This window comes from Bactrocera dorsalis, chromosome 2 (assembly GCF_023373825.1).
Source record: "Bactrocera dorsalis isolate Fly_Bdor chromosome 2, ASM2337382v1, whole genome shotgun sequence".
NCBI lineage: Eukaryota > Metazoa > Arthropoda > Insecta > Diptera > Tephritidae > Bactrocera > Bactrocera dorsalis.
Window position 1 is genome coordinate 4,936,472 of NC_064304.1, and position 16,553 is coordinate 4,953,024.

The 16,553-nt window shown below is 35.4% G+C and overlaps 1 protein-coding gene across 16 annotated transcripts in view; it reads right to left on the minus strand.

Moving 5' to 3' along the window:
• Nucleotides 1-16,553, minus strand: part of LOC105225857 (F-actin-monooxygenase Mical) — an 88,581-nt gene that overhangs the window by 69,361 nt on the left and 2,667 nt on the right. For 6 of the 16 annotated variants that reach the window (XR_007421552.1, XR_007421555.1, XR_007421556.1 and 3 more), the window contains one exon: nucleotides 6,781-6,871. The exons of 5 other annotated variants lie outside the window; for them this stretch is intronic. The gene's annotated coding sequence lies outside the window, so the exon portion shown is untranslated. Of the gene's footprint in view, nucleotides 1-1,543; nucleotides 1,795-4,255; nucleotides 4,888-6,780; nucleotides 6,872-16,553 lie in introns of those variants that run through there. 5 more of the 16 variants (XR_007421567.1, XR_007421557.1, XR_007421561.1 and 2 more) reach the window with 4 other exon arrangements.

A 16,553-nucleotide genomic window follows, 5' to 3' on the forward strand; every position in this document is an offset into this window, starting at 1 on the left:
TTTAGAACTTGAACGAAGTAAAAAAAATTGAAAATTTCATTTTTGTCAGACATTTTTAGAAAAAAAAAATGTTTGTGAAAATCTCGAGAATTTTTTTCACATAGTTATAATCGAAAAAAAATCTTTCATCCAAGTTTTTATGAGTATCTTATTTTCTAAATTTCATGAAAATCAGTTGAGTAGTTCTCGAGAAATCTTTCCAACCGATTTCAAAAACACAGCTTCGAGAAAAACGCGTTTAAAGACAGCGCACTTAGCCTAGCTAGCCTCGAGCGCACAAGTTAACAAGGCTGTATCTCCGAACCTATTACTCGAATCAACTTCTCTTGAAAATTTAGGACAATATTCCAGAAGTAACCATGGAACCCCTTAAAGAAAAAAAATGACTAAGAAACCATATTAGCAAATCGAGTTCGAAATTAATCCTGAGGACTAAAAATTATACTTTGGTAATTAAGATTTCTTTGGATCTACAGTATTCTAAAAACTTCAATTCATCATCGTAAAAAACTTTAATTCATGATCGTTTTCTGAATTTCACAAAACTTTCAAAAATCCAAACTAACTCCAAATCACATGTGAATGCAGAACAAAACTGGCCGGCGTTGCAGCTGGAATGCCGGTGAGTACACATTAAAATGGCACGAAGCTAAAAAATTCCCATAAACACTGCTGATATAAGGGAGGCATTAGACATAATATGTAATTATTAAAATGTTCAACAGAATGTACTATGACTGCATTTTGCTACCGTCAATAACAAATTATGAAGTAATCACACAAATACACGCATTTACAAAGGTTCACACACACACGCCCGTATCTGGCTAGGAATTACAGTGTAATTAAACAAATTATAGGCCCGTGGGTGTCATTAGATCAGCAATTTCATGAGTAACTATGAGCTGATCGGCTTGCTGACTGACATTCAGCCCGAGCAAGTATTTGCTTAGTCGGTTCATTAAGGCGGTTGTGGGCGGAAAAAGAGCTGCGAAATTGTGAATAAATGATTCGGAGAAGTTTAACAAAACTGTTGCAAATAATGCATTTTGTTGCAATTACTTAATACACACAATTAACGGTGCTTGCTTATCGTTAGCATTTATGCAATTTATTTCGTAGTAAGCAAGTTATGGGACATTTCTTTGTTAAGTTGAGAAATGTTAATTTGATTGAGAAAATAAAAATTATGTCACAATTTTATAAAACGTGGCAATATTTTAAACACACCATCGCTAACATCTTCCTAACAGCTGTTCATACGACAACAATATGCTTAATTCATCTTTTCGTTTTTCGGATTATGATACCGGCTTACAACTGTAGCTATATATACGACTGTATGTATACATACATATGTAGATATGTAAATATAAGCGTGTTTATTGACCTAATTTTTTGATGTGTGACCGAAAGTTCTAATTATTAATTTCGCCTATGGCCTGTAATCACACGATAAATTTTAAACAAATTGAAAAAAGTCAGTATACATATATAGTACATAGTCGACATTTATCCTCCATAAATATCTATATATCTGTACCTGCTTATGTGCTGGCGTTGGTGGTGAGCAGTTCCAATTTTAGGTTATTGCCGGCAAAAGAGTTCATCAGCCGCGCATTGTTGTTATTTGTGTTAAAAAAAATAAAAACAGTATCCGTCTAGCTAATACAGCCCATAAAAGGCTGCTCACTGCCGCATGCTGTGGTGTTGTAAAAATAATTGCTTGCCTTTTTTATCTTGTTTCAATATTTCACTTGTCAATTAGCTAAGAGCACGCACACATGCCTTCCACTTAAAAAAAAAAAAACGAAAAACAAAAAACTAAAAATAATAGCGCTGTCATTTTGGCAGCTTTAAATATACGCATACATATACATATATTACAATTTATTTATGTATTACATAAAGGCGCGTTCTAATTTCAATTGCAACTCATAGCATTAGCCAATTCTTTAAAATTATTTTTTAGCCGCAAAAATTCAACGCGAACACTCTACCCCGCATTTGGAACGTTGCGTTACCGTATTTTTCGCTCGCACTACACATTTTGCTCGCGCACTTTTCTTTTTTTAATTTTAGCCATGCAACGCTTTCAATTTTCACTTTGCTCGGTGCAGAAGTAAGTGATTCTAAAATCTGCCAAACTTAAGCAGCTCACGCTTGCACGCAACACCAACGAGAAATTGCGAGAAAAAAAAACGAGAACAAATAAGCAACGATAAATTCATCAGATTCCCCACGAAGAATGTGTTAAACAAAACAATTTAATTTTCATTGATTTAGCTGATACCCTACACTCAGCTGCCATTTAAAAAAAAAAAATTAATAATACGAATTTTTATTTTAGTTTTATTTTAATTGTTAAATAAATATTTTATATTTTTATGTTTATATACATATTTTAATTTATGTTTTTGTGTTATGCTTAGTTGTAACACCTTAACTCTTTAAATATTTACTTTCAAATTTGTAAAACTAGCATTTTACTGCTTCTGTAGCGTGCTCACAATTCGTTCATCATAAAACAGATTTTTGAAATAAACATTTTATACACTTTTCACACATTTTTATTGCAGCGCCGTGAAGACCGAACTCAGGCATTCACCGAAAAAACACCATGAAGAAGCTGTTGAGACTTCTTAATAGCCAATGTTATTATAATTTACGAATCTCTAATAAAATTTAAACTTAAAATTTCAACATTATTTAATCGTAAACTAAAAATAACGGAACATTCGACTATTCCTTAATATAACGAATTAAATTCAGAAGTGAATTTTAAATTTTATATTCATTTAAGTTAAACATAATTTGTTGTCAATGCGTAGTAGGAGGTAAATCTATACAATTTCTGAATGTCAGTTTTTATAGTTTAAAAAAATTTCATATTTAGATAGGTTATACATTTAAAATTAACATGCTAACATTTTAAATCGATATCTCAAAAAGTTTTTGAGTTACGGCTTTCAATCAGCTCAAAGGCAAATGAACTCATCACCAATATTTGCTTAGTGTTCAGTATATAATGAAGTTTTCAATAGGGACGCTACAAAAGACCGATAGGAACAGCAAACGACGCCATATTTTATCTTTTGACATTTCTCTTCACTAAGGATATGTAGGATCCAATCACGAGTCCGAAATTCAGAGTCAGTGGCTTCAACTTTAAGAGCGCTAAGTCCAATTTAGGGTCGTCATAATCGTCCTGTCAGATCAACAACTAGAGGAAAAATTTAAATCCTCAGTTACACTATAAAATGTTCCTATAACAGTGAGAAAAAAGGGATGTTCAAAGTGTTGAGAATTTTGCTGCCGCTAGCGCAACAATTGAGGAAGATCCGAATCAGTCTGTCACACGTCTTTCTCTAGTGTCGAGCATCTCGACGGCGTCGTTGTGGCAAATTTTGCGAAAAGAGCTTGGCCTACATTTAACAAGATGATATTGACGTAACAACTGAAGCCGCTTGACCACCAGAACCATCGTATGTTCTTGTATTGGGTTGAGCAACAACTCGAAAATTATCCGGATTTTCATTGAAAATCATCTTCAGCGATGATGCTCATTTCTGACACAATTTTATTGATATCCCAAACCGTTTTTGTTTTATTAAAAAAAAAAAATTAGCTTTCTTATTGAAAACCCCGTTAGTTCTTCATACAATGACCTACCAGCTTTTTGATCTGTTCAAAAATCGAATTTTGATAAGCCAATGAAGAGCAAAATTTTGAGTAACATTCAACTTATTTCAAAGCGTGGCCATCTTGTCAATTTTTAATCATTGTATGGATAATATATTCTAATAAGAATTTGTTTTCTATGTCCTATTCATTCATTTTTTTTTAATTTTAAATTATTGATACAATATTTCTTAATTCTTCTTATAATTTTCGAAAATCTTTTTTTAGACGGTCATTTTAGATGTGCCGCTAAGCTGCAAGTGCCAATTTTTAATCTTTTTTCCTTTATTGTCTTTTTAAGTTTAGTTTTTTTTTGTTTTAAAATCTTGCGTCATAAATAATTTTTTATTTTTCTTTCGTATAATATGAACACAGTACTTTTTCATTACAGTCCTTTGATTTTAAGTTATGTTATCAGTAACGTTTAAGTTAAGTTTCTTATTTATTACATGTCTCTTTACTTTTTCAAATTACATAATCATTTCAATACACTTTATTTATATGCCATTCCGCACTATTTAAAACACAATTTTATTTTTTTTTCACTTTTATAAATTAAAAAACAAACTTATACCAAATCTTTATTACATTGCGTTTATTTAGATGCTTTAATCCTTATCGAACTTCATTTTTTCAATTTAAATATTCTGGTTCTCATTAATTACATAACTTTATGTATAAACGAACAATTTCAAATTCACCGCATTGCTTTAGGTTTTCATGATTAGCACACTTTTTTAATCACAGCTTCGTTAGCTACAAAAGCTTTTCGCCTTTAATGATTTATTAACTAAAATTTCACTTTTATTTTTATTATTTTAAAAAGGTCTAGGACTTTTAATTTTCTACATGCTTAAACGTTTATGTGCAGAAAATTGCCGAAAATTTTCGAAACTTAATCGACCGCAACCGCCAGTAAAACTGAGAATTTGCGGTCTGTGAAAGCGCCATCAAAGCAGCAGGCATGAGGAGTAGCCCAACGCGAACACGGGCGCGACGTGGTTCGCGGCAATCAGTTGGCTTCGCAAACGCGGAGGCCAATTAAAAGTAAATTGATTTCCACTGAGCTGTAGGTGCAACGATAGATAATCAAAAATCGAGATAAATACAGTGAAGCGGCGAAAAGTGCAACATTACATGCAGACATAATTAAATTAGCTTTTGCTGGATCAAACAGTTTTTTAACGTCTTTTTAAAGCAAAACAAAAAATAAATATTTATTTAAATAAAAATATTAAAATTAAAAAAAAATTGATGATCGTTGGATCGAGATGTTCGTTTGATTGAGTTAGTACTGTAAATAACAAAAATAGCGCGAATGCGCGAGTGAAAAATGTTGTACCTACACATGGCAAGCACATTAAAAATAAATTGCCATATGTACTTGTATTAAACGTTTAGCACTTTGGGCATGCAGACATACACTCAGCCAGACCTAAGTGAGTGCCTGTCAGTGGCTCCACCGTATAGGTGGATGTGCATCGATTGCCAATTTTGTTGCATACAACTTGCTAAGCGGTGCTATTTAGTTAGCGATCGGTTGTCAGATCCAAATGTATTTATAAACGAGTTAAGTAAATTGTTGGACGCATAAGTGGCTACGTTGCAGAGACTCCCAGTGAGAGTGAAACACACACAAGTGAGAGTACGATAGCTTGGCTATCAAGCGGAACGTTTGACATTTACGAAATCATTAAAAGTATTCAAGTAAAAAATTAGGAAATTCGAAGATTCCAAGAACGAATTAGGGTAATTTCCAAATATAGCATGTCATATAAAAAATGAAGAAGAACGAAACGTTATCTTGGGCTACATCGAAGCTTTAATAACACTCGCAAATAAAAAAGTTTCTGTATAACAAAGTTCTTGACTTGATTTTGATCGGTCAGTTTGTACACAGTATGTAGTCCGATCTAAACAATTTCTTTGCAGATTGTACCGTTGCCTTGGACAATAAGCTACATAAGTATATATGTCAAATTTTCTGAAGATATATCGTCAAATAAAAAAAGTGTGCCGCACAAAACATGATTTTTATCAGTCAGTTTGTATGACAGGAACTCGGTAGAGAGGTCCGATGTTAACAATTTCTACAAGCACTTGATTTTGATTGGTCAATTTGTATGGCAGCTATACCCAATAGTAGTCCGATATCAGCAGTTCTAATAATTGAGGAGATTTTATGAGAAAAAACGACGTGTACAAAATTCTAGATCGATGTTTCGAAAACTGAGGACTGAACAGTCGAACATAGCTAAATCTGCTGGTCACGCTGATCATTATATAGGGTCTTCGATGCTTCCACCTGAAATTGCAAACTTCGTGGCAAGCTTACCATCCTCTTCAGGGTATAAACATTAGGAAAACATGAGGGGTATATAAAAACGAGGTAAAAACACCAGAAAATACCAACATATGCTTTATTTCATATTTGATGGGAAATGGATAACCCGTTACTAATACATTTCGTATTTGCAGTTCGTGCCTTCTAAGAATAACTAAGCAAGTCAGCCAATTCATCTCTAATTTTTATGCTTTGTCTTTTAAAGAGAGCCAAACTGTATTTATTGGCTGCTACTTTAAACAGCTATTGACCTAGTAAACTATGCCCTTTTCTTATACATACATCCAAACGAATTACCATTCAAATATGTACGTTAGAGAGGGTCGATTTTTCTTTAAAGAAAATCGCGTATGCCAAAGATGTTTTACGGATCATTCTGAACACCTTTGATTAAAAAAACTATGGGCCTAAAACCGATTTCAAGCCGGCGATTTAAAGAACGAATTTAAAATATCTGAATATGTAATTGGTTGCATGGAAAATATGTGTTACAGTGGTTCAATCTCACCGAGTCTGAGAAATGATTAATAGAATATCAAAATGCATCTATGTACGTATTAAATTTCATTCGGAAATTTTGTCTCCAAAATCCATGGCTCGAAACCGATTTTAGACCCACAGTCTCTTAGGCTCCGAACCATCCGTAGAATATTTCCCGTATACCCGATTTATTAGTTTTTTGGCTGTAAATCAACCCCCTAATGTACATACTAAGACTTTTTATTGTTTGTGTATTTTATATTTAATGCACTTACCTCAAATAATATTTAAAATGTGTACTTTTTAAAGCATTTGAGTTGATATACCGTTATATAGGTATAGCTTTTTTTATACGTTAAAGGAAATCTGGAAAAGAAGACAGAAAAGTGTTAAAAATGCAAAACTAAAAATGTAAAATAAAATTTGAAGTAAATATTTAAAAAATGTAAAAAAACAAAACAAAAACAACAAAAAATTGGTCCAAATATACATATTTGCAAAACCCAAAGGCGTATGAAAGCAATCAGCACTCGGCACTCAAGCTTTGTTAATTAGAGTAAACGAATCGTCGAAATCTTCGCCTAATCAACACTTACTGTTTAATTTTAACATGCGCCGACGTAAAGTGAGAGCCAACAACTTTACAGCACCACGCATTTGTTTATGATTTCTGTTTAGGCTTCTTCTTCCTTGTTTAGCGCTCGTTAACCCTACCAACGCCGGCGTGCAATGTTACACCGTCGTTGAAATTGAAGCACGTTGAAAAAAATCGCTCTGACCTTGAATTGAATTGAACGACAGACCTACTCACAGACAAAGTCAAGTGACAAAGCCATTGTCAGCAGCAGGAGAATACCAAGTACACCACTTTAAATCAAATAACAATAAAAACAACACTTCAGCACAAAGTCGACCAAAACATCACACCGGCGCTCATAGCAAAACTGGTGACGAGAGTTGAACTGTACAACAACAACAACGCGTCATGACATCGACACCCAATATTATGGCGAACACTACGCAGCCACGACAACGATTGAAAGTGGACGAAGAGCCGCAAGAAGGGGAACTGAACTTATCACAAATGCAATGAAATTTGAGTACGTTAAGTCAAATAAAAAGTTAGTTTTCTGCTGCATTTTGTTTTATATATGTTGTTTGTATGTTTTTCGCTTTCGTTATGCTTCTTTTTCGCTTTTTCTTTCGGAGGAGGGGCGTGAGGCTTAATGTGGCAGAAACAAACTAAATATGTATATATGTATGTTTGTAGAAGTGGTATTTAATTTCAGGAAAGTAGGCAAGTGATACGGATTCCCATTTCGATTTCTTTGCTCCGGCAAGGCATATCTATCATGGAGTATATTTGAATGTTCGAGTATGTTATCCATGAAGAATAATTATCTAAGAGAAACGAAGAGATAACAAAATAGTTGATGGATCCTCGAAATTATTGCTTGAAAAAACTGTATTTAAATATCGGCATATTATCGTCGAAGAATCACGACTTTCTTCTTTTCTAAAAGGAAATGTATGTTACGAAACTTTATGTATGGTAAACTTTATACATATGTAGTTTATATACTGAGTAAAATGAGAAAATTGTATCTGTTTTTATAAACATATAATATATTTTTAGTTCCCTCGGCAATAAAAGTCAATCGTCAATAAATATTGACAGCCTTATCTCCACTATCACAAGTACTTGATAGGGTTGTTAAAGCAGTTCTTCCAGTACTCACACTCGAACGTGAAGTTGAATAGGTTTCTTGAAATATGAATATACTTATTTAAGATTAGAATTAAAAAAAAAAAACACTTTAAAACAGTATAATTTTTATACTCTAAACAGGGTGTACTAACTTTGCCAAGTCGTTTGTAGCTCCCAGAAGGAAATGTCGGATACCCTAAGGTATATTAATGAGCTGATTCATTTTCTCTATATTCGAAAACTAGTCCATTGTTATTTTTTTCCAAAGAACCTGCTCATTTGTCAGATATCGGACCACTTTATGGTATACACGTACCTCTCATACAATCTCATCGATCAAACAACCACCGATTGGGCAAAAAATAGTAAGCATTTTTAATTTAAATTTCGCATGAAAATCAATTCTTCGAAATATTTTCTTTCAAGGTTGGTATGACTGTCGGTGACGTCTGTGCCAAATGTCACATCAAAATAATCATTAGTGTTTAGTATACGCTCGTCTTTCTGAAGTACATAAAATGCATTCGTCGATTTTTACGTTGAGTGAAATTATTAAACAAAGAAGTTCCATTAAATTTTCTGTGCGAAATCAAATTTCTGATGCCGAAACGTTCCGTTCTTGCCTTTGGTGATAATTGTTTACCGCGGGAAAGGGTTCTTGATTGGAACAAATTATTCAAAGAAGGTCGAGAACACGTTGACTATGAACCACGTTCAAGACGGCCATTAACAGCAACTGGTGATCAACACGCCAATGAAGGAATTGGTGCTTGGGAATCAACGATTAATAGTCAGGGATCTTACTGACATCGTTGAAATATCGGAAGGAAAAGTGAAATCTATTTTGAAAGATTAATTGGACCTAGGAAAAGTGAAATCACGATTGGTTCCCAATCCACTCAATTTATTTGAACAATAGCGTGTCGTTATCGTTTGTGAAACAATGCTTTTCGACTACCAGAATGTCATTCAAAGTATTATTTCTGGCTATGAGTCTAGGATCTATGTTTACGGCCCGGAAACAGACAATCAATCGGCTGAATATCGTGCCAAAGGTGAGCCGACGCCGAGAAAAACCTCGCTTCGGATCTACAGTCTTCTGTGACGATTGACCTTCGACTAAATCAATACATCATACTGAAACGAGCTTAAATGCAAAGAAATACGCTTAAATCGAAATGCATACAATTTGACAACTATTTTTATTTCATTTATGTATATTTAAATTTCATTCACAGAATCTGCAACAATAGTGCAACAATAAACAAAAAAATCAATTGACAGATGCAATAAATGCCAGAGTGTTAAACATTTTAGAGTTGATTTCGCATGCAAGTGCAGAGTTGCATTTGTCTATGGGCAGCATTTATCTAACGCCAATAAAAGCTTATTGTGTGTGTGTGTTTTGTTAAGGGGTGCCTTTGTAAAAACACATTTTCTCACCATTCGATAAATGAATGAACAAATGGACCAACTAGCTAGGCTGGCCGGCTCGACCCAGCTGCTTATTAACCTCTTCCCATGCTGCTTGCCGTCGCTTCTACGCCTCGTATACACGCGCTCCAGCGTTCGTGTGGCACAACACCTGTCCGCCTTTGAAACACGCTATACGATTGTGCCAACCAGTGTTTATATGTATTTTACATGCAACTGCACAGAAATGCATAACAGCCGTCATTTTTTCGACCAACAACGAAGTCAGCATATAAACGAGGGTATATGTGAATATTTAATAAAATAAATCTAAACATTGTAGGTATATATATATGTATGTGTGTGTGTGTGTTATGTACCATGAGCTTTTGTATCAAATGTTCACCTCCGTGGGCGCCCAAAAGGTACTCGTTCCGCGAATGCTCGCGTACGCATTTGCACTTGCGCTCATATTTGAAATTTTCAAGCTTCAGTGACTTCTTTTATGCTGCCTGTGACGTTGTTCATAACATTTTCAATTACATATGTATATGCAAGTGTAGAAACCTATGTACGCATATGCACGGGTTATGCATGCATTCCACACACATATGTACATGCTTACCTATCTAATGTGTATAAATTACCATAATACATATGTATAAATAATTATACATATGTGCACACGTGTGTTACTCGCGCTGTATGCCGCTATGCCTAAGCCTTGGTTCGCCCTAATTACTTTTACTGCATTTTACTGATTTTAGATAAAATCCGCATTAGTGGCTCAGTGGCTCAGCACAGAGTTTTACTCTTGGCGGTGAACAATTTGAGAGTGCAGATGTTTTGGGTCATGCTACTGAGGGTAATCATAGTCCAACGATTATATTATATTTGTCGAGTTTGTCATTTAATTTATTTAAATCTAATTTGTTGGTCCTACCGTAATGTGTTTACATATGCGCTTTTAGTGGCATACGAGCTTGATATTTACATATGCATAAACATAAACGAAATTTGAAATTGCGCTGCCAAAGAGTATTTGAAGAAATTCCATAGAAATTGAAGGGACTGTCAAATGAGACAAATCTTTAAAAAGAGTTCATGAAAGCTTAAAAATGGAAGGTCTTTTATATAAGTAAAACGTTTTATTAGCAAAATTAAGTTTGTGATCGCTTAACTCAGTATTGTTGGATGATGATGAAAACCAGCAAACAGAAAATACGCCATTTTTACATTACTTCTCATAAAAGCGAAAACACAAGACAGATAATGTTTAGATAAATTTCCCATATTGTGGAAGGCCAATAGCCGAAAATAGGGATAAATAATGGAAATCGTAGATTCCGAGCGTCATGTAAGCACTGTCGATTAAATTCGGTTGCACCGAAGCTAAACTACTCTTCTATAATAAAGAGATTGGAGCAAACTCTTGTAAGACCCAAAGTGTTGATCTAGTGGCTGATGTTCAAAGCATACTGAAGTTATAGCGGGAACGCTTCTCCAGCCTGCTGAACGACTGTGAAAGTATAACATCTGGAGATCGCGAACCCGATTCCCCGATGGAAAAGATGTTTCATTTCCCAACTATGATAAGGTTCGAATAGCAAAAGCAAACAACAAAGCACCAGGGTCGATGGATTACCGGCCGAGCTTTTCAAACCCGAGGGCGAAGAACTGATAAAGTGCATGCATCAGATATGGTCAGATGAAAGCATGCCCGACGATTGGAACATAGGTGTGCTCTGCCCAATCCACAAATACGAGGAGCCCACATTCTGCTGAACTAAGTAGTAAAATCCTCTCTCGACGAACAAAGGCTATATTATGCATCATTATCCCCGTCCTGCTATATATAATATATGGTGCAGAGACATGGACAATGACAACATCTGATAAGTAAGCCTTAGGAGAGTTCGAGAGAAAAGTTTTGCGGATAATTTATGGTCTTTTGAGCATTGGTAACAGCGGGCACCTTAATGGAGCGTTGAGCTGTACGAGATATATGTACATACGACAACATTGACATACCATAATTCATCGAAACAAAAGACACCGGCAGCGCTGTCTAGCTTAGAAGGTTTTCCATTGCAGTGGAAGCAGAGGAAGAGGAAGACTTCAAGTATGTTGGAGCGATCAGGTGGAGAAGGACCTGGTTGCACTTGGTATCTCGAGTTGGCGCCAAATAGCAAAAGGAAGAAACGACTGGCGCACTGTTGTTAACTCAGTTATAACCACATAAGCGCTGTCTATGCCAGTAAAGAAGAAGAAGAGTAAAGGGAACTTGATTTGTATCGTTCAGTTGTTATGGCAGATGCTATAGTGGTCCTATATCAGCGTTTCCGACTTATGAGTAGCTTCCTGAAAAAAAAGGTTGCGTGCATAATTTCAGAGCGATATCTCAACCATTTATATTTATATTTTTTAGGGCCTCCGAAGATTCCTTCTGAGTATTACTTGCTCATGGCAAGACGGTTCAAGATAGAAAAATAAAATCTCTTCATGCAGCAGTTTGAGAGCTATTGCACTGACATGAAACCTGTTGTTCATAAAAAATGCTTGTGATAGTACTTCGAAAATCTAGAAAACACTAACTCAAAGACTGGGTACTGCCAAAAATGCAAGAGGAAGGGAAAGCTTTATCGGTTCGAAAAACCGTTTGTGCTCTTTCTATAGATAAGTTGTCGCAAATATAAAATTCATTGCAGTCCTATACATAAATACCAAATATGAATAAGTATAGTATATAGTATGTATGCCTATTTGTTAAATGTGTCAATTGTGATGCTGGATTACTCATATTTCTATAACTTTTCTGCAGCAAAGTGTAAACTAAGAAATAAAAACAATTTGTATAATGGCCTGTGACAAAGTTTGTGAATATTGCCGACGCCAGGAAGTGCAGAGTGCTGTTTGTTGCACAAATAGACTCATATACAAGCATCTGTATGTACATATGTAGATGTGCTTAAACTGCTCTTAAAACTGGGTTTGTTGTTCGAACGCGAAATACTCAAGTGAAATGGTGCCAAGAGTGCAAACGCTGCCGCCACTGCCGACGCTGGCGATGCTATTACTGCAAGTCACAGTGCATAAAGTGCACAATGCCTCACACAAATGGAAGCATCAAAAGAATAGGGCGGAAAATATGGCGATGAAAAATGCCCGTCGATCTATGTGGGGTGTAACGAATTTGTTAACTCGTTAGCATGGGAGTTGGTGGATAATGGCGGCAAGAAAATCGCATAATGGTTGGACTGTAAATACTTACGCTACATTAGTTATCCTACAGTGGTGTTCGGAAAATTATAACAATGAGATTTACATCGGTTTGCGAGCTACAAGAATCGGAGTTTAGAGAGTTTTTCGAAAACAATGTGAATCGACTTAGTATGTTGTTTTCTTATATATCAAGCTCTCTCAACTTTTTTATGTGTAAAATTATATTAAAATTATAAACGCATTTTATTTTGAAAAATTTTTGGTTCCTTTGATCCCACAATCGATCTTTAGAAGAACCTCCAAAACACTACTTAAAATTATCTCGAAACCAAACACATAAAAAAGTTTTTAATTCTGTAGCTGAACACTGGTAAATAAAGGACTAGTCAAAATTTTGAATTTCGTCAAAAAGGACGGCTTCAAAAAAAGTCGGTTTTGTGAAAAAATTACTTTCTAATTTTAAAAACAAAATTATTATCAAAAATCGTATTTCTCCTTTTTTCTTTGTTTCTGTTAAAGTAAGTTCGTTGCCAATATGTATGGAACTCGATTTCTTTTGCATTGTCACTACGGGCACGCTTGCAGAAGTCCAGACGCTGAACCCAATTTTAGACGTTTCACGTTCGATATTCGTACGAAGTCCATAAATCGTCGCTGGTTTGTTAGCAAAGATCATAGACTTGATGTAGCTAAACAGGAAATAGTTTAACGGCGCCAAATCGCACGACCTAGGCGGCCAATTCACTTGGACATTTCGTATGATAACACGAAACCACATATTGTCCTAGTCCATATCATCCAAATCGGGCCAAAAATATTCGGTTATCATTGAGCCGCATCGCTGAAGATGATTTTTCGATGAAAATCTGAATCATTTTCAAGTTGTTGCTCAGCCCAATTCACGATCAGAGGAAGATTCTGTTGGTCAAGCGGCTTCAGTTCTTGCGTCAATTTAAACTTGTAAGAATATAGGCCAAGATCTTTTCGCAAAATTCGCAACAACGACGTCACTGAGACGATCAACAGTTTAGAACGACGTGTAAGAGACTGCTTTGGGTCTTTCTCAATTGATGCGCTAGCTGCACCAATATTCTCAACACTATGGACACTTCTTTGTCTCACTGGCACGGGAACATTTTTAACTATGCCTGTGAATTAACATTTTCCCATTAGACGCTCAATTGTTGATCTGACAGGATTATTATGGCGACCATAAATTGGACGTAACGCTTTTAAAGTTAAAGCCACTCACTCCGAACTTCGGTAGAAAATTTTAATAATTTCGTTTCATTGTTGGATCGTATATCTTACCATGATGAAATGGCAAACCTTACTGAAGGGAAATGTCAAAAGAGCGGGGAAAAATATGGCGTCGTTTACTGTTCCTATCGGTCTACTATTGTAGCGTCCTTGTTGAAAACCCCGTTATATTTAAGAAGGTCAGTCGAGAATTCCAAGTCAATCGATTCACCGACTATGAAAAAAGTGCTTCGAAAAAAACTGTTTAAAGCTTTGGGAACCGATTAGACTAAATTAAAAAAATCTCAACCTCAAAATTTCGTAGAATATACGTCAAATATGTATATGGTTTGATATATGTACATAAGTGGATATAACCCCTCAAATGACATGGAAAGCTTTTTTTCGATAGGCCTTACCTCACCTAACCTAACAGTATTAATTATGAGGAATAAATATACAAACTTCATTCCACAATCTATTCTGCAATTATAAAACGAAGAAAACAATAAAATATGTAGTGCAATTTATTAGAGTAAATACAGCACTACAACGTCTAATAGGAAGAAATGGAGAAAAGTGTCGCAGCCCAAGAAATACATTGACTTTTTAGGTTTCATACCTCGTCGTCACTACAACTACACGCACATACATACATACATATCTGAAAAAACGTTCTATTTCTGTCGGCAGGGTGAGCAACCAGTGCAGCCAATTCTTTTATGTTCATGTCCTTTCTTTCAAAGCGTCAACTTGGAGCCACATTCATGCATGACATCATACCAACAAGACGTACAGGCGCCAACCAGATACGCATAGCAAACGAGAACGCACAAGCAATTTTTATGCTTTTCTGTTTTTGCTTTTTAATATGTGACTACTAGTACATATCTAGTGCCATGTCATACAGAAAAAATTCAGATATTTACATGCTATTTTTATGTGGTGCTCAAGAAAATAGCCGCCTGAAGCGTTTCACTTGCATAGGGTGAAAGCTGTAGAGCTTCTGACTGACCTTGACTCACTTGGCGCAGCGAGCAGCACTTAATTATTTTCAGCAATTGACTGTCAGCATCAAAATCAGCAGCAACTTCAGCCATACGGCTGGTGCTCTTAGCAATACATACTAAATTATAAATAATGTGGTTGGAAATATTCAAGCGTGCAGCTGAGCAATTTAGTAACGGCGAGTGTAAATAAGCATTCAAATCAATTACTAAGTGACAACGTGTAGCGTGCTAGTTACGTTGAACTCGCCTCAAAGCTCTGCAAGTCATCTAGCCGTAGATTGAGGGCTTCTGAGTCATCCCGTCAATGGTTGCTTAAATTATTCGACACAATGGAATAAAACTTAGTCGCATCGTAAAAAAGAAACAAAATTTTTTTGCCGTTCATTCAGAGCCTTCGTCATTGTCGTAATCATTAACATCGTGCTATCGCCGCATCGTATGTGTATATGTGCCACAAGTATAAGCTATCTACAGCGAGCGCTTTCCTTGTCTTCATTGGTTTTGTTTGTTTCTTTTCATATTCACACCAGAATAATAGTGCGATAAGTTGTAGTAGAGCGCTTTGTGCCGGTCATGAACTTTGCAGCTGAGCTAACGCGTTCGTTGCCTGGGCTACAACTAAGTGGTTATCTGCCGGGCAGACAGCAGCTTAATAATCAACTAAATTTATTGTGCATTCACTCGTTACAATATGTATGTATATACATACATATGCACTATATAACGTTGTTTGTCTGTATGTATATTGGGAGATGAAAGAAACTGCTGCATTCATGCTGGTGATACCCTAGGTAAAGATTATTGGAGCATTATGAATTGCATTATAACCGGGCGGAAATTTGTTAATGAAAACTGAAGCAAATTTATGCCGTTAAAATATAAGGGAACATGCTGGCGTTAAGGAAAAATGTACCAGGTGAAGAACTACCAGAATTTAATTTGAAATCAAATTGTGAGGCAGCTATACTATGTGAAGTTTTTCATTGAAAATTTTGATTTTGATAAACCAGTTTGTATCAGAGAAAATTTCAGTTCACTTATAAGCAGAGGCATCATATATTGTATACTTTATAGAGTCTCCGACGTTTTTTGGAAAGGAGATCCATATCTGAGACCGAAAGGAAGAAAAATAAATTAATAAATCGATAAACAAACTATTCGGACTTTAAAAATATGTTTATCGTCGGCAGGACAACTAAAAAACTGAAACATTTTGAATTTATTAAAATTTTTAACAGAGGAAAGTTTTTGATATTGTCTATTTTTCAAAGCACGTCATCTTAAAATGCATTTAGCTTGCAACACTTAAAGTTAAACGTTTGTTGACCGCTCTCCAAAGCACATCACAATAAAAGATTTTAGGTAGTTTGCTTAATTCTTTGTTCGGTATATTTTTCCACGGGCAGCACGTGAATTTGCGATGAGCAAACAAAGCTGACAATAGTTCAAATGCATA